Below are 23840 nucleotides of genomic sequence, written 5' to 3'. Positions count from 1 at the left end.
TGGACTGCAAGACTGGTGAGTGAGCCTGGGTTTACATTTGGGTGGGCTTAGGGGTGGGTTCTTGCTAGTTTGAGAGGGGGGAGGCACATTTTCAGACCACCACATCCACACCCCACACCGACACACCACAGAAACATTGTTCCCGCTAAATAGTGTCTTAGGTAGGTAGGCCAGTTGGTAGGTATTCAGTGGCTAATTGCCCTCAACGTAATCGATAGGGAAACCAAGTGTAGTTTTTAAAAAAAAAACTAAATAGGGACTCAGCAGGAAAAGCATTAGTGAGTGAGAGTTAGGTTTGAATTCTATATATATACAAATTTGGAATAGCTGTCAATAGGCTTCCCATTAGTGCCCACATAACTAGGGTTCCACTGCCCATCTCTGGCACCCGTGGTGGTGCCAGGCCGGCCCGGGCATACTAGTGTGTGAGTGTCTAAGGCTGTCTGTCACCTACTGGGGTTTAGGGCCAGCTCAATTCCGGAGGAATTCAGCTGTTTGGCAGGCTCAGATTCCCCGACATAAATAGGGTCGCTTAAAAAGGCACTTGATTGTTCATCTCCAAGTCACAGAGCCACTAGAAGCACAGATTTAGAGCAGGTAACTTAGGTCTCGAAAACAAAGTTGACCTTTGTTTTCCCAAGGTTTTCTGATTAGTTAGTGTAGATTTCGGGAGGGGAAAGCATGTCAGAGAGGAAAACAGAGAGGGGCCCTGGGGGAAAGGCTAGGGAGAAATCTAGATGGGAGGAGGGGAGGGAGAGGGGGACTGCTGCGGCAGCCCCCCCATCTGAGCGGAGGAGGCCCTCCCCTGCGCTGCTGCCGTTCACCAGCCTGGCTTCTGGTGACAGGAAGAGGGTTCGCAAGACTCTCTTTCCTGAGGCAGCTGCTGGAGGGCCACCCCCAACCCAGGTGTCTCAGGCAGGGGCTGGCACTGGGTAGGGGCCTGCTGCTGAGGCTCCTCCTCCTCCAGTGGTTGCGAGCCAGCTGCTGGAGGAGGGGCAGCATGTGGTGTCTCCTGGGATGGACGTGGGGCATGTGACTTTTCCATCCCTCATGATCACCCCAGGAACCCGGAGGATGTTGGAGGAACTGCCCGTGAGACCCCCCCTGGGGCGGTCCACCTCAGTTTCCTCTGAGGCCAGCAGCAGGCCTCTCGCGGCTGTGCAGGAGGAGAGGATGCGGGAGGAAGAGGCAGAGACTGTGGTGGAAGAGCCCACATCTCTGCCCCTTCAGCCTCGTCCATCCCCACCTGCCCGGCCGAGAGTGGGACACGGTGTGTCCAGCCAGAGCACCTCACAGGAGGTGCCTTGGGGTGGGCCCAAAAGCGCTTCTCCTGTGAAGCGTGGGCTGCCCTTTACCTCCGAATTCTGGAAGCACTTCCAGACAGCGGAGGATTCCCGAACAGCCCAGTGCCTGCATTGTGGGCAGCATGTCAGCCGTGGCAGAGATGCGCAGCATCTCACCACGTCTGGGATGAGGAACCACATGAGGAGGCACCACCAGGCGGTGCTTCTTCAGGAGGAGAGTTCAAGTGGTGCCACACGGCCACCAGGTAGCCAGAAGGAGGCAGGCTCCTCTGGTGCTCTCCCCCCAAGGGTCCCTGTAGGGAAGGGATGCCAAGCCTCTCTCCCGATGCTTGGTAAGCAGGGCCCTAGTGTGCCCAGAGAGGGGATCCAGAGGGCGAGCCGGCGCCTCATGCGCCACATCGTCAACATGGTAGCGGTGGATGGGAGACCGTTTTCCATAGTAGAAGACTTCGGCTTCTCAGGGCTGCTCCACGATTTCTTTCCCTGGTACGCCATCCCTGCTCGCACGACGTTGAGCAGATCGGTGGTGCTCTCGTTTTACAGGGCTGCCAGGGACCATGTGAAGGCACAGCTGTCCTGGGTTGCCGGGAGAACTGTGCACTTCACATCCGACATCTGGACCTGCCCAAGTGTGCAGCAAGCGTACCTCTCGCTTACTGCTCACTGGTGGGAACCTGAGGCGGTTCTGGGTGGGGGCCAGGGGGAGGTGCCTAGAATAGCTAGCCAGGGAAGGATGGGAGACTGCCAGGCCGGCTACTGCAAGGCCTTGCTTCACGTCGAGGTGCTCGACGTGTCCCACACGGCGGAGAACTTCGCTGCCACCTTGAGGAGACAGTTGGAAGAGTGGGTAGGCCAGGGACCTGCCACCGTGGGATGCATGGTGACGGACGGTGGCAAGAACATGAGGGCAGCGGCGCATCTAGTGAGCCAAGACTGCATCTACTGTGTGGCTCACAAACTTCACCTAGTGGTGAGAAATGCGCTGGGGTTGGGCTCCTCGAAGGAACCCCTTGATACCCGGACTCGTGAACTCCAGTTACTGATCCAGAAATGTCGGAGGCTCACGAGTCACTTCTCGCGCAGCGTGAAGTCCACGCACGAACTGCGCCAGACACAGGTCAGGACAGGTGTGCCGGAGCACGCTCTGATCACTGACGTGAGCACTTGCTGGAACTCCACCTGTGCCTTGCTTGAGCGCTTGGTGGAGCAGCAGGCCGCACTCCACGTGTGGCTCTCCAAGAGCCGCGGTGCGAGTCAGGTGGGTGAGTTCAGCCAGGAGGATTGGCTCATCGTCACCCAGACAGTGGAGGTCCTGAAGCCCTTCAAGGACTTCACTGTGGCGGTCTCGTCAGACACGGCGACCCTCGGTCTGGTCATTCCCCTGGTGCACACGCTCCAGAGGAATCTGGCCACCCTTGCAGACCGGGTCGCGCCCCGTGCTGACCTTGTTCCAGCGGTGAGCGCACTGGTGAGAAGGCTGCAGCATGGCATAGCTGCCAGGCTAACTCCTCTCACGCAGATCGAGTCATACATGTTGGCAACCATGTGTGACCCGCGCATAAAGGGCAATTTCGCCGAGCGGGACGGGAACCTCACCCAAGCCAGAGACGGGCTCTGCTCTTGGGTGAGGTGCAGGCTGGCCGAGAGGGGACACCTGTCGACAGGGGGGGACGCAAGAGGGGCCCTGCGGTGCGGGTCCCTCTGATGCCCCCTCTGCGCAGCCCCCCCCCCCCCGCGGCCACCACCAGAGTGCCGATGGAGATGGAGCTGCTCCGGTGGGCCCTCGTCCCCTCTGGGGTCATGAGGACCGTGAGAGAAAATAATGCCCCAGAAAAATAATGCCCCAGAAACATGGATTGCCACTGGAGGGAGAAATAGGTTAGATAGGGATTGCTTAGGTGGGGATTAGGGAATGGGAAAATGTCAGATCCTTCTGTTTGGAATGTTTAAAATGTTTTTCAGTGTTGAAGTTTTCTACAAAAAAAAAAAAACCAAAAAAGTTGAAATGTTTGTTAAGAGAGTTCGATTTTTCTTAAAAAAAAGAAAAACCCCAAAAAAGTTGAAATGTTTGTTAAGAGTCCAAATTTTCTTAAAAAAAAAAAGAAAAACCAAAAAAAAAGTTGAAATGTTGCTGTTTGGTTTGCTTGGGGGGGGGGGAAGCGGGAAGAGTTGGGGATGGGCACCAGCCAATGATGATGTCTCGCAGATGTTTCCAGTTACATGCTGAGGCTGGTGTGTGTGTGTGGGGGAACTCTGCAACACCGCTCCACAAATACCAGTGGTCTGTGCCTTGGCAGTGCCAGCTCTAACTTTGTGTGGCTGAACTGAAAGCATAGCCCAAGGAAATGACATTGGTTCTGCTGGACCTTGTTGCAGTGGTTTCCCCCCAATTAAGTTTGGTGATGGAGGGGTGGTTGACAGATGGGCTCACGCGCCTAGAAATAAAGAAATTCTGAAAGAGAAGAAGTCTTTTTGTGTGGTATTTTGTTGTTATGGAGGTGTCGAGGGGATGAGCAAATTAGTATTTTATTTCATGAATGTTGTGTTATTTTCTGACTAAGAGTCTAAGACAATGCTGTCCTGCATGTGGGTGTGCCCTGCTGCCGTGTTGCCTACATCTGTCCAAGACAGAAAGTGTTTTTGACCCATTTTGCCCTCCCGCTGTGCAACCCACATCTTGTAATGCTGTTTTCAAGTTTTGCTGATTGTCTAATATTAATTGAGTTGTGTTATGTTTGTGTAGTGTGACTCACCGCAAGCATGCTGTTTTCATGCCCTTTTGTGCCCTACTACTGTGTAAATTTAAGCAGTTCATGAAATGAAGTGTTTTTGAAAGGTCTTGTTATCGTTTTGTTGAATCTCTGATTTGAAGTTGGTTGTGTTAATTTTGTCTAGGGGACTTCTGTTTTCATGCCCTGTTGTACACTCCTACTGTATAACCCAATTCAGTTCAAAAATTTTAGAGTTTGTTAAAAAAAAATTTTTTTAAGATTCTCTGATGTGTAGTGAATTGTGTAGTCCTTTTGTGTGGGGGACAATTAGTGTGATTTAATGTGATTTGTTGACCTATTGTACTTTGAAAGTGAGAAAATAAAGTTTTTTTAAACTTGAATCATTGTGTGTGTGTTCCCTTCTTTGATGTGAGGTTGGTTCCCAGCATTGGGAACAATGGGACAGGCTGGCCAGCCTTCTCTGTAGGTGGGGGGGGGGGGTGTCAGGGGGTGGTTGTCTGTGTGTCAGGTCAGGTGCTCTTTCCCAGGGACAAGTTGGCACTCAGGAGTTTGCCCACCATTGTGGCACCCCTGGGCTCTGCGGATTTGCCCTGGGAAAGAGTTTAGAAGTTCCCAAAGGAGAAGGGCTGGCCAGCCTGTTCCTGGGGTTATGGTGGGTGTAGGGCTGCTGGGGGTGGATTTGGGTCTGTGAGGGGCTAATGTGGGGATTTGGGTCTGTGTGTGGCAGCTGGGGGGGATTGGGTTTGTGTGGGGCAGTAGGGGGTGGACTTTCGGGGCTGAGAGCACCTACTTGGGGAGGCCATGAAATGCCCCCCCAAGTGGGAGCAGTCTGAGCCTTGGTGGGGGGTGGGAGTAGAGGTGGGAGAAGGGCCCCTGAGGGTTGGGGGGCATTTTGCATGCAAAATGCCACCCCTGGCAAAGGAAGCCTGCCTCTTCATTTTTTCCCCATAGGAAAATGAATGAAGATCAGTAGCAGCAACCTAAACGGCTATGATGCCACAGAACTCAAAATGGACTCCACTTAAGTATATCTGGGAGAAGGAGATGAACCCGAAATTTTGGGAAGATCTTAAGGCGGAAGGTATAACTAGAGTGAAGGATATGTATAATGGTCAAGGGGATTTGTTACCACTTCAGGAATTGAATCAAAAATTGGGGGAAAGATATTGGCTAAATTTAAGGGGGTTATACCATTTAATTAAACAAGATAAATATAAAGAAGCTATTAAAAGGGAAGACAACAATATAGAACACACATTATATGTGGATGAAATTAAGAAAGGGCTGGCAGGGAAAATCTACCTTGAATTGGTGAGGGATAAGGAGTTTATGTTTAGAACTTTAAAAAATAAATGGAATAAAGAAAAACAAGTAACTTCTGAGGAGGTTAATAAGTTAATGGTGAATTTGAAGGCAATTAAGCTAGAAAAGTATAGAGAACTTGAAAGAAAGATAATCATGAAGTGGTATAGAACTCCTGCCCAATTGGCATACATGTTTAAAGGGATGAAACCTAACTGCTGGCATTGCAATGCAAAAGAAGGGTGGTACTCCCACTTATGGTGGGAGTGTCCAAAGGTCATAGATTTTTGGGGAAAGATACGGGGAAAAATAGCATTGGTATGTAAGGTCAACCTTAATATAGATGTAGATCTATTATTCATGGGTGTATTGGGAAACACTAGAATTGAGAAACAAAACCAGGATATTTTCAAAGCAATGTTATTAGCTGCACATGCAGTGATTGCATACGGTTGGAAGGAGAAGTTAAAATGGACCTTAGAAAGATGGAATGATTACTTGTATGAATATATTCAATCAGATATGTTGGAATGTTTAAAAAAAGATAAGGCATGGGATGGAAAAATGGAGGAGATAAAAGAGAAATGGACTGCATATTTTCAATGGTTATATAATGGAGAAGCCAATACAACTTATATTTGGAAAATTGGAAAAAATGTGCTCATGGCTTAAAATTTAGTTTGTAGTTATAGGATGGCCACCATGTGGGGGGGAGGGTTACAAAAGGGGTAAAAGATGTATCATAGGAGAACTGTGACTGTATTGAAATGTAATAATATGTGATGCATTAATTAAAAAATTAAAAAAAAAAAAGCAGCAGCAACCTAAAGCTATGCCCTTTTTTAGGCGAGGATAGGGGGCCATAAAATGGGGGCCATAAAATGGCCCCCCAAAGTCCAATCGGCCTGAAACTTGGGGGGTTGTTAGAGGGGAGTTAGCGGAAGGCCCCCACCAATTTTGGGTTGATTCGGTGGGAAAATGCCTCCCCCAGGCTTCAGAGAAGCCTGGGGGAGGCTTTTTCCCATTGAAAAAGCTTTCCCGAATCGCCCCGAATCGCCATTCCCGAGTCTGGCTACGAACTTCCTTGGCCCCCCACAGCAATTGGAATTCAAGGAGGCCATGGTCACTTCCCTCTCAGGTCCCCACCCCCTTCACCCCATCTACCAATTCTTCCCTGTTAGTTAATATTAAGTCTAGTATGTACGAGCCCCTTGAAGCTTCCTCCACCATTTGAAAAAGGAAGTTATTGGCCAGGCAGGTCAGGAAGTTGCGTGATTCTTGTCACTTTGCTGAGCTTGTCTCCCAGCACACGTCAGGGAAGTTGAAGTTACCCATAATTACAAGGTTCTGATGTCTGGATACTCTACCAATCTGTTCAAGGAGGACAGCATCTATTTCCTCTGTCTGGTCAGGTGCTCTGTAGCAGACTCCCAACAACAATACCCTTTGTCCTTCCTCCCCTTATTTCCACCCATATATTTTCCACTTGGTTGTCAACCACATTCTCCAGAACTTCCTGACAATCAAGCCCTCTCCTCACATACAATGCCACTCCACCTCCTCTTCTACCCTTCCGGTTTTTCTTGAACAACTTGTATCCATTCACTACCATATTCCAGTCATGGGAATCATCCCACCAAGTCTCAGTAATTCCTACTATATCATAGCCCTCTGTTTGCAAGAGAAGCTCAAGCTCTTCCTTCTTATTACCCATACTTCGGGCATTGGTATATAGGCACTTGTAGCCTGGTACCTTGGTTTGATCTGCCCTACCCAGGTGGGCCCGCGCTGTTATCACTTTTTCAATGAAATCCCCATGTTGGTTGTCCCCTTCTCTAGTGGTCCGGAGTAGGGCAGTCAGGACTAAATGGGTAGCTCCTCCTCCGTCTCTTGAGCAGGGTCGTACGAAAACACACGATCCTAAGGGGGAGGGGCTCCCAGGCTGCTCTCAGTTTTTCCGGCCCTGCTGTGCAGGAGCACACGAAAATCTTCGCTCCGTGGGAGCAGCGATCCTATTAGGAACGGCAAGATTTTGGGCGGCTTTCAAGCCGCGGAGGCAAGCAGCAGCGCCGACGATCCTAGTCAGCTAGGACCCGGCGTCTGCAGAGGCAAGGCAGAACGGAGCAGCTGGCAAGGAGCCGCAGGAACTCAAGGAAGCCCGGCGCGGCTCCTTTCTCTGCGAAGGCCTCTCAATTCGCGCCAAAACCGTGAGTAGATGCTCGGACCCCGTGGAGAGGCCTGGTGACCTCGAGGAAGCGGGGGGGGGGTAAAAGGGGGGGAAGTCTTCCCATAGGCCCTACTTGGGCAAGGAAGCCGACAGCTCTAAAGCCCTGAAAGGGCAGTAAACGACCAAGAGGGGTTTTTTACCTTTCCCCCGTTTAGGTCACTGGCGTGTTCCTCTCGGAAAGGGGGGGGAAATGAAAGAATGCCAGTTTACTTGCAAGGCCAGGGCACCATAAATCAGCTGCCTGCCTTTGGAAACACAGGGTTCTTGCTTCACTTTTTAGTCTCATAACTCCTGCAGGCCCTGGGGGGACTGAGTTCTTCTTAAGTCAGACTCTGCAGTAATTCCCGCCCATGCCTTCTTCTCTCTAGGCAGGAAGATTTGGCGGGAATGACGTCACAGGCAGGGGCAGCAGAACAGAAAATGGCTGAGTCTGCTTCCACCTGCATGGAGTCCCCTAAGTTAACTAGGCAAACGCATTCATCCCAGGGGGAAAGCCCAGGAGGAGGGGACCCTGACTTAACAGGCCCAGAAGCAAAGGCAAACATCCTAGCCTTGCTACAATCAGAAATTAAAAAAGGGATTGACAATGCAGTTAAAGACCTCAAAGGGCACACTGCTTCCCAAAAGAAAGATAAGCAGCGGCCAAGCACCTCCAAAGGGAAGAGGCATGCAGAACCCACTGCCCATGTTAAAGCAAAAAAGAGTAAAACAAGGGAGTGGCAGGATGAGGACTCTACTGACTCAGATGACTCCCAAATGGACTCAGAAACTTCCCTTAGGTCATCAGGCAGTGACGAAGGGGAATTGTCTGAGGAGGAGGAAGTGGATACCAGCCAGTTTCAATCTCGGCTTTTCCCCTCTGAAATGTTTTCTAAATTGCTCACGAAAGTGTTAAGGACTCTGGAGATCTCACCCTCTGTTACAGGAAAAGGGGAAGCGGTAGCCTCTTACCCTCAGGGCCTGGAAAGAGCACTGCCAAAGATGGGGCCCAAGCACTCAAGCGTGCCTCTACCTGCTATTTTCCACGAGGTTCTGAAGACAGAATGGGATAATCCAGCAAAACCCAAGCTGTACCAATCCATTTTTCACAAGTTCTATGCTATAAGTCCAGATGATGCCAAAAAGCTCAAGCTGCCAGTTGTGGACGACCCGGTAACCAGCCTGGCCACTACTTCAGTGCTACCCATGGATGCAGAGGGCATGCCGAAGGATCCATCAGACAAAAAGATCGAACAAGCACTGCGCAGAGACTTTGAGGCCTCGGCTGCGTCCCTGAGATCATCGGCAACAGGGTCCTTGTTCGCCAGGGCAGCCTATACCTGGGCTTCAGATCTGGCAGCAGCAGGAAGAGAAGTCCCCAAGGAAATCAAAAACAAGGTGAAGAAAATAGCTCTAGCTGCAGCCTTTGCAGCAGACGCCACCCTGGATTCCTTCCAGATGTCATCCAGGGCCATGGGCTTCAATGTGGCAGCCCGAAGGAATACGTGGTTGAGAAATTGGGACGTGGACCAGCAAGCCCGTAGCCGGGTAGCAGCGATCCCATACTCGGGCTCCAAACTCTTCGGAGATGCTCTGGAAAAGTACCTGGTAGAGAACGCCGAAAAGGAAAAGGTGCTCCCATCTAAGAAAAGGGAACAGCGATACAAAGGGAGACATTCCTTTCGTGATTTCAGGAGATCACCCAGGCAGAGCACCGACAGACCATTCAAAAACAGATGGCAAACGAAGTCAAGATCGGATGCCAGACCCTTTGCCTTTCGAAAGTCGACCACCCAGTCCAAGGGACATAAGAAGAACACCCCAGCATGACTATCCGTACTGCGGGGAGGCCGAGCAGATCGGAGGTCGCCTTCAGTTCTTTGCACCCAAGTGGAGGCAAACAATATCGGACCAATGGGTACTGGAAACGGTATCCAAGGGCTATTCTTTGGAATTCGAGAAGGCACCAACCAGGAGGTTCATTCAACTGTTCCGGAACCAATCACAACGAAAGCACAACCAAATAACGGAAGCCATTCAACACCTGTTACAGATCAAGGCCATAGAGCCGGTGCCTGCGCAGTTCAAAAGGCAGGGGGTGTACTCCGTGTTCTTCATCGTCCCGAAGAAGAATGGGGAGATCAGGGCCATCCTGGATCTAAAGTGGCTGAACCTTCACATAAAATCCAGAAGGTTCAAAATGGAAACGATGAAATCCACCATCGGAGCCATACAACAGGGGGATTTTCTGGCATCCATAGATCTATCAGAGGCCTACTTGCACATCCCCATACGCCCCTCTCACAGAAGGTACCTACGCTTCGCCTACAATGGGGAGCACTACCAATACAGGGCTCTCCCCTTCGGCCTGAAATCTGCACTGAAGGTGTTTACCAAAGTGCTGGTAACGCTGGTGGCCTTCCTAAGAGTCCAGGGCGTAGCCCTGTCCCCGTACCTCGACGACATCCTGATAAAGGGGCCGTCCCTAACGTCCGCAGAGGCAGCAGTGGCACAGACCTTAACCTGCCTGGAGGATCACGGTTTCATTGTAAATCGACGGAAGAGCATACTATCTCCATCACAGAGGATCGTTCACCTGGGAGTACAAGTGGATACTATTCTGGACAAGGCCTTTGTCTCTCAGGAGAGACAACAGAAGATCCTCACCTTGACCAAGTCCATTCGAGCGGGCAGGCCAGTGGAGATCATGCAGCTGGCCAAGCTGCAAGGCATGATGGTATCTTGCCAGGATTCACTTCGGTGGGCCAGATTCCACACCAGGCCCCTGCAAAGGTTTCTGCGCCCCTATCAGAGGGTCATAAGCCACAGATGGCACAGACTAGTAAGAATTCCCCCCTCCCTGTCCAGGGAATTGAACTGGTGGCTGGACCCGAACAGGTTTATGGACGGGACTCCACTCAGGAAACCAAACAGGATACAAATGACTACAGACGCCAGCCTGATAGGCTGGGGAGCCCACACAAAGGACAGAATGACGCAGGGGGAGTGGCTTCCCGAGGAAAGAAAGGCAAGCATAAATCTCCTGGAGCTCAAGGCCATAAGGAACGGACTGTTGGAGTTCGAAAGCGACCTCAAGGACAGTCACGTGATGATTCACACTGACAACATGACGGCAAAGGCCTACATAAACAGACAAGGAGGTACCAGATCCAGGCCCCTGACCAGGGAAGCAGAACAGATCTTCCTCTGGGCGGAAAGGAGCGTGAGGTCGTTGAGGGCTTGCCACATTGCAGGACATCAGAACACTCTAGCGGACTGGCTGAGTCAAAACAGGATGGATCAGTCCGAATGGGCTCTGAACAGACAGGTGTTTCGGCAAATATGCCAAAGGTTCGGCACTCCGGAGGTGGACCTCTTCACCTCCGTAAAGAACAGACAGGTGGCACGGTTCTACTCGAGGTACAGCGAACCGGAGGCGATAGGGGTAGACGCGCTGAATCAGGACTGGCCACTAGGTCTCCTCTACGCCTTCCCTCCACCGAAGATCATGCACATGGTACTTCAGAGAATACTGGACCAGAGAGTGAACGTCATCCTAATCGCACCCTTCTGGCCTCGAAGGCCCTGGTTCCAGGATCTCAAGAGGATGTCAGGCAGGGATCCATGGGCTCTGCCTCTCAGGGAAGACCTCCTGACACAAGGGGAAATTTGTCACCCAGACCCAGCGGCTCTAAGGTTGACAGCGTGGAGGTTGAACTTGTACAGCTCCGAGACTTAGGGTACTCGGAAAAGGTTATCTCCACGATGTTGGCTTCCAGAAAAGGGTCTACTAACAAAAGCTATAGTAAAACGTGGCAAGTTTTTTGTGACTGGTGCGTTAGGAGCCATGGTGATCCAATGTTGGCGTCCGTGGACCAGATTCTCCAGTTCCTACAAGATGGCTTGGACAAAGGGCTCAGTACCAGTACACTGAAGCGGCAGGCGGCAGCGATCTCAGCCATCAGGGGCACCAAGACCGGGTCATCCCTCACTACGCACCCCCACATCAAGAGGTTCTTGAGAGGGACCACCCTGCTGAATCCACCACAAGTACACCGCTTCCCAACTTGGAATTTGAACTTGGTGTTGAAAGCGCTCACGAGGGACCCCTTCGAACCTATGGCAACATGTTCCATGAAAAATCTAACACTAAAAACAGTTTTTCTAGTGGGTCTGACCTCTGCCAGAAGGGTGTCAGAAATAGGGGCACTTTCGGTAAATAGAGATCTGTGCGTTTTCCACCAAGATAGAGTAGTGTTGAGGACGGATCCTGCCTTCATACCAAAGGTTAATTCGTCTTTTCATAGAGGGGAAGACATCGTCCTACCCTCCTTTTGCACTAATCCCAAGCACGACAAGGAGAGGGAGTGGCACAAGCTAGATGTTAGAAGGGCCCTGAGCTTCTACATTGATAGAACTAGTCAGGTTCGCAAAGGGGAGTTCATGTTCGTATCGTTCAAACAGAACGCCATGGGAGAGAGAGTTTCCCCATCTACTCTAAGTAGATGGATCAGGGAATGTATTGGGTTAGCTTACAAGTCTAGAAACCTGTCGCCCCCAGAAGGAATCACTGCCCACTCCCTTAGAGGGACAGCTACCTCAGCAGCCTACAGGTCCTTTCCATCCCTGGAAAAAATATGTAAGGCAGCAACGTGGAAATCGGTCCACACCTTCACCAAGCATTATAGAATAGACCAGATGGCCTCGGCCGATGCGGCCTTTGGCCGGAAGGTCCTTCAGCATGTCCTAGATCCATAAGATACCCGCCCCTGGGTACACTGCTATGCATATATCCCATTTAGTCCTGACTGCCCTACTCCGGACCACTAGAGAATGGAAGATTTATTCACTTACCGTGAAGCTTCCTTTCTTGGTGGTCCAGGAGTAGGGCAGTCACAATCCCACCCAAGTGCAGGCATGGTCATATATGACAAGGACGTAACTGGCAGGGGTGTATGGATAGAGTCAGTGACCCTCTTTTGGTTGGTTAGCCTAAGGACAGTTATAATGTTCAGTTCTTTGAATAAAGTTTACAGTTGACGTTGTAGTTTCCGAAGCAGGACAGCGACAGTCTTGGAATGGACTACGTGGGGGGATCTTCGAGGGCTTGAAAAGGAACTGAGAGCAGCCTGGGAACCCCTCCCCCTTAGGATCGTGTGTTTTCGTACGACCCTGCTCAAGAGACGGAGGAGGAGCTACCCATTTAGTCCTGACTGCCCTACTCCTGGACCACCAAGAAAGGAAGCTTCACGGTAAGTGAATAAATCTTCCATTCCCCTTGCGACATCAGTTTAAAGCTCTCCTGACAAAGCTTTCTAGGTTCTTTCCAAACATTGTCTTCCCTGACCTTGAGAGGTGAAGCCCATCATGTGCTAGAAGGCTTTCTCTAAGAAAACTTATCCCGTGGTCCCAGAATCCAAAGCTCTCCTGCCGGCACCACCACCTCAGCCAACGATTCATCTTGACTATGGTCTGCTCAAAGACTCTGAATCACATGTGAAATTAGTACAGGAGGTAGTAAAAGCTCTATGGGACCACCACCTGCCGTTAAAACTCTAATTGTGAATTCCATAAACAGAAGTTGGATTTCTTAGGTTATTGAATCTCGAGCGAGGGATTGAAAATTGACCTTAATAAAGTGCAAGCAGTGGTGGGGTGGGACCCCCCGAAAACTAGGCGACAATTGCAGTTGTTTCTGGGATTCGCAAACTTCTATAGGCCCTTAATAAAGAATTTTGCCCATATCTCTTTTGAAATTGACTTGTTGAAAACAAAAGGGAAAGAACCGCAGTTGAAGGCACTATTTCCCTCAGAACCCATCCTGTGTCACCCAGATGAAAACAAAAAGTTCATTGTGCAGGTGGATAGCGATACAGCTATGGGACGAGTGACTTTGCCAGAGAGGGAAGACAAGGCAAGAAGAGCTCATAGAGCACTGTGATATGCTAACTAGCCACAATGAAACACAAATAAAGAAATTGAATGTTCATTAGTGCAAGCAAAGCATCATAATACAGCTACAGCTGCCAGTACACATCAGGCACGGAAAAAGAGTCAACTGAACGACAATAAAGTGCAAAGTGCAAAAATACAATAAATACAATTCAAAGTAACCATGTCAGGTACAAATGTATGCAAATGTAACAGTCAAACTGGAGATGTTCACAAATGGAGATATACACTAAGTCCACTCAGGATCCAAATGAAGGTGAATAACAGAACACTGAGGCAATGCAAAGAACAATGATTGTAGTAACCACGACGGAGGTACCGGTGTGTCCTCCCGTTTCCTGTTCTCTTCTTCATGGCAGTTACCACTCTATAAACATTAATATAAACAATTAATAGCAGTGTCTTTTCTTACAAACCCATACACATACCATGAAGTAAATAAACTTACATGTAGCAGTTATTCAAAGTACACAGCATAACACATCATCTCCAAATAGTAAAGAATGAAAAGGCAGCACTGCCCGGCACAAGCCCCAAACATTAATAAAGAGCTTCAGCTGTAGAGCTGATAAGAAAAAGCTCAGCAGTTAAAGTGGCAGTGCCAGCTGTACAAATCTTAAGTAAGGTAGCAAGTTAAATCCATATTAATATTAAGTCCATATGGGGACACAGTGTTAAGCTTAAAGATCCACCTAGCTTCCCTCTTAAGTAAATCTCTTTTTATGAATTCAGGATTTACAGCTGTACTTACATACAAGACAGTAAATAACAAATCCCTTCCATCATGTCCCGCTTGAGAAAAATGAGGCACTAAAGGAGCTTCTATAACCCTCTGCCGAATGCATGAGAGGTACTCCTGAACTCTCAACCTGATGATCCGGGTAGTACTGCCAACGTACAATAAATTGCAAGGACATTTAATGAGATAGACTACCTTATCAGTATTACATGTAACAAAATCACTCAACCGGATCCCTGCTGCTTTAACATCACGGTTGTCCATCATCAACTTGCAAACTGAACAATGACCGCACGGAAAACAACCAGTAGGTCTAGTGATCCGTGGGAAGGACAATTCATGAATGTTCGAATGTACTAAGACGTCTTTAAGATTACGCGTCTTCCTGATAGCTATTCTAGGACGTGAGGAGCACCCAGGTAGATCTTGTAAAAGCGGCCAATATTTCAACACTGCCTTTTTGATCGTATTGGACATAGGTGTATAGCCCAACACGAATGTAATATTATTAGACAGGTTTCTATTCTGAGGCACAAAAAGATCTTTTCTGTCTTTATCTAAAGCTCTTTGTTTGCACGCAGAAACTACTCTGTCTGAATACCCTCTCCTGTGAAAATCTATGTGCATTTGTTCTGAGTTTGTTCGAAAATCCTGTGGCTCCGTGGAGTTGTTTGATTCTCAAGAATTGGCCATAGGGCAAATTATGCCTGAGGTGTGGAGGATGAAATGACTGGTACAATAAATATGTGTTTCTATCCATGACCTTATGGAAAGGCCGGACAGCTAAAGTATTGTTAGCAGTTCTATACACACTTAGATCCAGATAGTCAATAGACTGTTCCTCAATTCTCCAGGTAAACTGGATGTAGGTGTTCACAGAATTCATCCATGTGCCCAGTTGTTCTGCCTTATATTTATCTGTGCTGATCAGGAAAAGATCATCAATAAATCTTTTGAAGACAAGAATGGAATCAAAAAAAGGATTAACCTCTCGGTTACAATAGAACTCTGACTCCAAACGGGCCATAAATAAATTCGCTACACTAGGGGCCACCGAAGAGCCCATGGCAACTCCTTTAGTCTGTATATAGAAGTCCTGGCCAAATTTAAAATAATTATACTCCAGGACTATCTCTAACAAAGAGCACAAGAAAAATGTAGGCGGGGAGGGATCAGCTCTGTCATGGAGTACCATTTCCAGAGTATCGCGTGCATCCTGATGGGGGATGTTGGTGTATAAGGAGACCACATCCAAAGTCATAAAGACTGAGTGTGGGGGTAACAATTTCCCTTCCAATAAAGAAATGAAGTCTCGAGAGTCCCTTAAATAAGTATCAAGTTTTTTTACAGCAGGTTGCAGAAAAAAATCAACAAATTTAGCTAAAGGTTCTAAGATAGAACCCGTTCCCGAGATGATTGGGCGGCCTGGGGGAGGTCTTTCTGGCTTGTGAATCTTCAGTAATAAATACAATATCGGAGTACGTGGAAATAAATTTAATAAAGCTCTGTGTGTATAGTCCGAAATATATCCCAAACAGAAACCCTCGTCTATAGTTGTTCTGATTATAAATGAAATGCGTATGACAGGATCACTCGGAACAGGTTTATAATTTTCTCGAACTGCCAATTGGCATCTAGCCTCATTCAAATAGTCCTTTCTATCAAGTATTACAACTGCTCCCCCCTTATCTGCTTCCCTTATGATGATGTTAGGATCTGATGACAAATCATTCAATGCTAACCATTCCTCCCTACTAAGATTTTTCCAATTAGCTGTAAAGGACTTTTCTTTGTTGTTAATTTCCTGGCAGTTACCACTATGTAGCAGTTCTATTCAAAGTATACAGCATAACACATCATCTCCAAATAGTAAAGAATGAAAAGGCAGCAGTGTACACTACTGGGTAGTAGTGTATGCGATCTTGGGGTAAGAGTGGACTGAGTGCTGTCTTTTCATTCTTTACTATTTGGAGATGATGTGTTATGCTGTGTACTTTGAACAGAACTGCTACATAGTGGTAACTGCCAGGAATAAGAGAACAGGAAACGGGAGGACACACCGGTACCTCCGTCGTGGTTACTACAATCATTGTTCTTTGCATTGCCTCAATGTTCTTTTACTTACCTTCATTTGGACCCTGAGTGAGTGAATATCTCCATTTGTGAACATCTCCAGTTTGACTGTTACATTTGCATACATTTGTACCTGACACGGTTACTTTGAATTGCATTTATTGTATTTTTGCACTTTGCACTTTATTGTCGTTCAGTTGACTCTTTTTCCGTGCCTGATGTGTATTGGCAGCTGTAGCTGTATTATGATGCTTTGCTTGCACTAATGAACATTCAGTTTCTTTATTTGTGTTTCATTGTGGCTAGTTAGCATATCATGGTGCTCTATGAGCTTTTCTTGCCTTGTTCTTCCGTGATTCTCTCTGTTTGGTTTTGTATTCTTGTAGAGAGGGAAGACAGACAGTTACACCCCTGTGCTTATGTCTCTTGCAAGTTTTCTGAGACTAAAAGAAACTGGTCCGTATGGGACAAAAAAAATAGCAGCTGTTAAACTAGCCCTCTCAACCTAGAGACATTGGCTAGAGGGAGCAAAGGTACCTTTTGAAGTGTGGACAGACCACAAAAACCTAGAGGCCCTCTGATCACCTCGTAGATTGGGTGCAAAACAACTCCGGTGGGCGGAGTTCTTTTCAAAGTTTCAATTCATGCTCAAACACCTCCCCGGGTCCTCAAATTTCTTAGCATGATAACAACAACAACATTTGATTTATATACCGCCCTTCAGGACAACTTAATGCCCACTCAGAGCAGTTTACAAAGTATGCTATTATTATCCCCACAACAAAACACCCTGTGAGGTGGGTGGGGCTGAGACCGCTCCAGAGAGCTGTGACTAGCCCAAGGTCGCTCAGCTGGCTTCAAGTGGGAAATCAAACCCGGCTCTCCAGATTAGAGTCCTGCGCTCTTAACCACTGCACCAAACTGGCTTGTCCCGCCTACCACAACATGAAAGTCAGAGGGTGATTATTGACACTGTTTTTACACCAACCCAGTTGGGTGGGGCAGTGATGACGCAATAGCAAGCTCACGAGCTCCAGAAGACCCCACCACACCCTTGGGTAGAGAAAATCAAGGCAGAACTGGAAATGAGGGGGAGGAGGGTCTGCAAGATCATCTGGTGATGGGGGAGGATGGATGCTAGTATAGAAACAGTAAGCTATTATGTGCCAGAGGGCCTTCAGTGGGAGATGCTAAAGAAATGTCATTATGACAAACTGGCCAGCCATTTTCGGTTTGTGAAAACTTTGCATTTAGCTCAGAGACAATTTTGGTAGCCAGGTATGAGAAAAGACATCTCCCAATACATGACCTCTTGTCAGATATGTTTGATGGGGAAAAAATGGGAGGGGGGGCCCCAGGACTGTTACAACCCTTACAGACTCTGTCCAGACCCTGGGTGTCCGTCCCTGGCAGTTAGATCCCCATGTTCTCCACAATTAACACACTAGTGTTCCAGTTAAAGTAACTTTCTTAGAGATCCATTCAGTAGAAGGTACTCAGTGGAATTGGCAGAAGTGACGTATGTGGGGCTAGCAATGTTAGTTATAGGGAATATTCCCACCTTTGGGAAAGAGGATTGTAAACGGGGAGGGGGGGGTGCTAAAGTGAAACACAGTTTTAGGGTAGACAGTGAGAAAGATGCATTTATCTTTTGTTCTGAAGGAGGATACATTTCAAGCCAGTTTCAGCTGGCAGTCAAGGACACTGGCTCAATGGAGTGAGAAAGAGAAACTAAACTTTTTTGCGTCTTGTTTTCTCCCTGAAGAACTCAGGCACATCTAGAGATAGTAGAAAATGTGGCAGGACATCTGAGTTGCTAATTGACATTGACAGAGAGGTAGTGGAGAGGCATCTGGCTGCACTGGATGAATACAAATCCCCTGGGCCAGATGGGGTGCACCCAAGAGTGCTGAAAGAACTTTCCAGAGAACTTGCAGAACCCCTGTCCATCATCTTCAAGGCCTCCTGGAGGACTGGGGATGTGCCACAAGATTGGAGAAGAGCGAACGTTATCCCAATCTTTAAGAAAGGGAGGAAGGATGACCCGGGAAACTACAGGCCGGTCAGTCTGACTTTTGTTGCTGGGAAGATATTAGAGCAGATTTTAAAGGGATCAATCTGTAAGCATCTGAAGGACCACTCAGTGATCCGGGGAAGTCAGCATGGTTTTGTTTCTAACAGATCTTGCCAGATCAACCTGGTTTCCTTCTTTGATCGAGTGACCAGCTTACTGGATCGGGGGAATTATATACAGGAAGCAGAAAGACAACTCTCCAACACAACATTCTATAAAATACTACCTGCTGATCCTACGGAGCAATATAAAAGAGAACTCAATAAAATATTAAAGACTCTTCCCGTGGACATACAAGAATGCATCCATACGGACACACTCCAGGAACCACGACCAGGAAAATTCTACCTACTACCCAAAATCCATAAACCGGGTAACCCAGGATGCCCCATTGTCTCAGGAAGAGACACTATCACGGTAGGAGTCTCAGGATACATGGACTCTATCCTCAGGCCCTATGTCACCAGCACACCCAGCTATTTATGGGACACCACTGACTTCCTCAGGAAAATGCAGTCCATTGACAACCTACCTGATGACACCATCCTAGCAACCATGGATGTGGAGGCTTTATACACCAATATCCCACATACAGATGGACTGCAAGCCATAAGGAATATTATCCCAGACAAAACCACAGCACACCTCGCCACTGAACTTTGTCACTTTGTACTCACTCACAGTTACTTCGAATTTGGTGACAACTTATATCTACAGGTTAATGGCACAGCCATGGGCACACGCATGGCACCACAATATGCTAACATATTCATGGCGGACTTGGAACAATGCTTCCTCAGCTCCCATCCACTGGAACCACTACTATACTTAAGATTCCTGGATGACATCTTCATCATTTGGACCCATGGGAAGGAAGCCCTTGAGAGATTTCATCAGGACTTCAATAACTTTCACCCTACTATCAACCTAAGCCTGGACCACTCTACACAACAGGTACACTTCCTGGACACCACTGTACAACTACATAATGGACGAATAAATACCACCTTGTACCGGAAACCAACAGACCGATACTCATATCTACATGCCTCCAGCTACCACCCTAAACATACCACTCGGTCTATTGTCTACAGCCAAGCCTTACATCACAACCGTATCTGCTCCAATGCTCTCAACCGAGACTCACACTTAAGAGATTTACAACAAGCATTTTTGGGACTACAGTACCCACCAAATGAAGTGAAGAAACAAATCAACCGGGCCAGACTAGTACCCAGAAACAGTCTGCTCCAGGACAAACCTAAAGGAACTAACAACAGAACACCACTGGTTGTCACCTATAGCTCCCAGCTCAAACCCATCCAACGTATCATCAGTGAACTACAGCCCATCCTGGAAAATGATACCTCTCTCTCAGAAGCCCTGGGTGGAAGATCTTTCCTTGCCTACAGACAGCCCCCCCCAACCTTAAACGACTTCTCACTCACAACCATGAATCGGCCAGCAGAGTCACCAGCACAGGTACCAGGCCCTGCAACAGACCCAGATGCCAGCTCTGCCCCTATATCTACCCAGGGAATACAATTACAGGACCCAATGGCATCAACTACACTGTCTCTGGCTCTTACAGCTGCTCATCCTCCAATCTGATATATGCCCTCATGTGCCAACAATGTCATTCTGCTCTGTACATTGGACAAACCAGCCAACCTCTACGCAAAAGAATAAATGGACACAAATCTGACATTAGAAATGGAAACGTCCAGAAACCAGTGGGAGAACACTTCAATCTACCAGGACATTCCATCAAAGACTTAAAGGTCGCTGTAGTTCAACAGAAACCTTTCAAAAACAAAATCCAACGGGAGGCTGCTGAACTGGAATTCATATGCAAATTTGACTCTGTCAAGCTGGGACTGAATAGGGACTATGAATGGTAATCACATTATCACAGGAAACAGATTTCCTTTACAGAGGTGGGGTCTGGGGGAGCTCAGTGACACCTGGCGTGGGCTTTCGGGGACCACAGATCTCTTTGTCAGATGCATCTGGCAGGGAGAGCTGTGGTTATCGAAGGCTCATACTGCATTGGAATTGGATGGTCTAGCTGTTTGGCTGCTACAGACTAACAGGGCAAACTCCTTTGAAGCCAACTGATACACACACTAAAAGGAGATGTTTACATATACTAGCAAAGGAATGTTTTGGTTGCTCCCTCCCCCTCCCCCCCTAATTGCCTCTTCTCTCTCCTCCTCTTCTCCTCCCTCCTCCTCTGTATTTAACCAGTCTCTGTATCATGCATCTGACGAAGAGAACTTGATTCTCGAAAGCTTATGCTACAATAAAATTGGTTAGTCTTAAAGGTGCTATTGGATTCTTTTTTATTTTACTACCACAGACTAACACGGCTAACTCCTCTGGATCGGGGGAACTCTGTTGACGTGATTTATCTGGATTTCAGTAAAGCTTTTGATAAGGTTCCCCATGACATTCTGATGGGCAAACTGGAAGACTGTGGAGTAGACTATAGGACAGTTCGGTGGATAGGTAACTGGTTGGAGGACCGCACTCAAAGAGTGGTGGTCAACGGCGTTTCATCAGATTGGAGGGAGGTGTCCAGTGGGGTGCCGCAGGGCTCGGTTTTGGGCCCAGTACTTTTCAATATTTTTATCAATGATCTGGATGAAGGAGTGGAAGGGCTGCACATGAAATTTGCTGATGATACCAAATTGGGAGGAGTAGCAAACACCCAAGAAGATAGAATTAAAATTCAACAAGACCTGAATACTCTGGAGAAGTGGGCATCTGTGAATAGGACGCAATTCAACAAAGACAAGTGCACAGTATTACATCTGGGCCACAAAAATGGGAAGCACAAATACTGGATGGGGGATACACTTCTGGGCAGTAGTATATGTGAAAGGGATCTTGGGGTAAGAGTGGACTGTAAACTGAATATGAGCAGTCAGTGTGATGCGGTGGCAAAAAAGGCTAATTCAATCCTGGGTTGTATCAAAGGGGCCATAGCGTCAAAATCGCAGGAGGTCATAGCCCCTCTCTATACTGCCTTGGTCAGGCCACACCTGGAGTATTGTGTGCAGTTCTGGAGGCCTCACTTCAAAAAGGATGTGGACAAAATCGAGAGGGTACAGAGGAGAGCGACAAGAATGATCAGGGGTTTGGAGACTGAGCCCTACGAGGAAAGGCTGAGGGCCTTGGGAATGTTTAGTTTGGAGGAGGTTGAGGGGGGGACATGATTTCTCTCTTTAAATATTTGAAAGGCTGTCATTTGGAGGAGGGCAAGGAGCTGTTCCAGTTGGCAGCAGAGGGTAGGATGCGAAGCAATGGGCTAATGCACAAAGGTACCGGCTGGATATTAGGAAAAACTTTTTCACGGTCAGAGTAGTTCAAAGGTGGAATCCGCTGCTTAGGGAGGTGGTGAGCTCCCCCTCACTGGCAGTTTTCAAGAAGAGGCTGGATGAATATTTGCCAGGGATGCTTTAGGCTGATCCTGCACTGGGGAGGGGGTTGGACTAGATGGTCTGTATGGCCCCTTCCAACTCTGTGATTCTATGATTCTAAACATTTGCGAGATAACCTACTGACATTGCAGCAATAAAGAACTTCCAATACTCTCAGAGACCAGAGGTAGAACCCATATACATTCATGGCAGATATGCAGGAGGCATATATGACATACTGCCCTCCCCAAGAGAGTCCTCCCATCTTCAGAAAGGACCTGGTTTGTTTGGATAAGCCTTATGAAATTTGCGTGTCAGTTTGGGAGCTTTTACATCTGAGGCTTTTACCCATTTGCTTTGTCCCTCATCAAAGTGCTCCCAGCGAATTAAGTAAAACAATTCTCCCTGTTTTAACGCAGAGTCCAGGATGTCCTTCACTTCGTAGTGCAGTTGTCCATCTACTATGAGGGGCGGAGGAGTTCCTCGATCCGGATGCCATTTGTCAAGAGGGGGCACTTTCTTCAGGAGGCTGAAATGGAACATGGGGTGGACATTTTTTAAGTTCTTGGGTAGATTTACCTAGACAGTGATTTCATTTATTATTCTTTTTACTGGAAAGAGTCCTAGAAATTTCCACCCTAGCTTTTTGCTGGGTTGTTCCCCCTTAGATTTTTAGTGGAAACATATACATAATCCCCTGGTTGTAGTTTCCATGGGGCTGATCTTTTTTATCAGCTTGTCTTTTGTAATCCTCTTTGGCTTTTTCCAAAGTCTTTTTAATTATTTCCCATTGAGACGTTAATGTAGCTTCGAAGGGAAAAGACAGCTGTGTTCTCAGGCTGCTAGAGAAACGAAAGTGCTGGTTAGAGCATTTGCAAAATGAAATCAAGGTACAGCATTAGCAATGGTTCAACACATAGAACAATGGCATGGATGTAGGGGTACAGACATGACACTTCCCTTTGGAAAGGGGGAGATCAGTTATAAAGTCCATTGAGATCACCGACCATGGCAGACGGGGGATTTCCAGGGGCCAGAGGAGACCTGGTGGTTACCCCTCCCCGGTTTTCCCCGTCAAGCACACTTGGCAAGTGGATACATATTGAGAGATGTCTTTTCTCATGTTTGGCCACCAAAATTGTCTTTGTACCAAATGCAATGTCTTTAAATAGCCAAAGTGGTCGGCCAATTGTGTGACCGTGTTTCAGCACCTCCCCCCTCAAACTAGCAGGTGTGTATAGTTTGCCGTGACTACCAGTTGACTTTTATTGGCAGTATTGAAGCTTTTGATGGTTTTAGATCCTGGATATTGTGCTTCTTCAGTTGATTTTAGTAAGTTATTGCTTGTTGGATTGGGGGGGGGGGCAATTGTTTTTAACATGTCAGGTTCCTTAGAAGTTGTGTGTTGAGTGTATGTGGAATGTAGCTTTAAAATGTTTAGCAGCTGAAAACATTTCTGTATCAGATGTTTACTGAGGTCAGGGGCAGGGTGAGAACATGTTGATCCAGGCTTTTCTGAACTCTGGCCACTAGAAGCTGTGGGGGCCAGACCCCTCAGTAATCCCTCTAACCTACCTATAAGGGCCCGAGGAGCCTGGAGCAGGGAGGGCCTGATACTGCTGAGGCACCTGCTGACCACTTCCCAGCAGGACCAGAAGCCCCCCCCCCATCTGAGCCTGCAGGCAACCCCTCACCAACAGCCCAACACAACCACGAGGCCTCTGCCAGGCGGGAGATGTCTCTCAGGACCCGCTGCCAATCTGCAGGAATGGTGGCGGCAGGAGGCCCAGGCTGAAGTGACATAAAGGCGGCCAAGTGCCAGACCGGCTGCACGCATCCTTCCTGTAAACCCAGAGCAGGGTGCTGAGAGCACCGAGTCCTCGCAGGATCCTGGCCAAGGTCCAGTGCAGCCTCCAGAGCCTCCACGCCTGCCTCCCGTTGCAGCTGAGCCGGACCACCACTCAACTTACTTAGGTTGAGGCTCAAGGCTATATGGCAGGATGAACTAGTTCAGTAGGCACCAGCCCTGCGCACCC

The sequence above is a fragment of the Eublepharis macularius genome, chromosome 14 (genome assembly GCF_028583425.1).
Source record: "Eublepharis macularius isolate TG4126 chromosome 14, MPM_Emac_v1.0, whole genome shotgun sequence".
Lineage (NCBI taxonomy): Eukaryota > Metazoa > Chordata > Lepidosauria > Squamata > Eublepharidae > Eublepharis > Eublepharis macularius.
The sequence above is the reverse complement of the archived record's forward strand: the minus strand, read 5'-3'. Positions refer to the sequence as shown.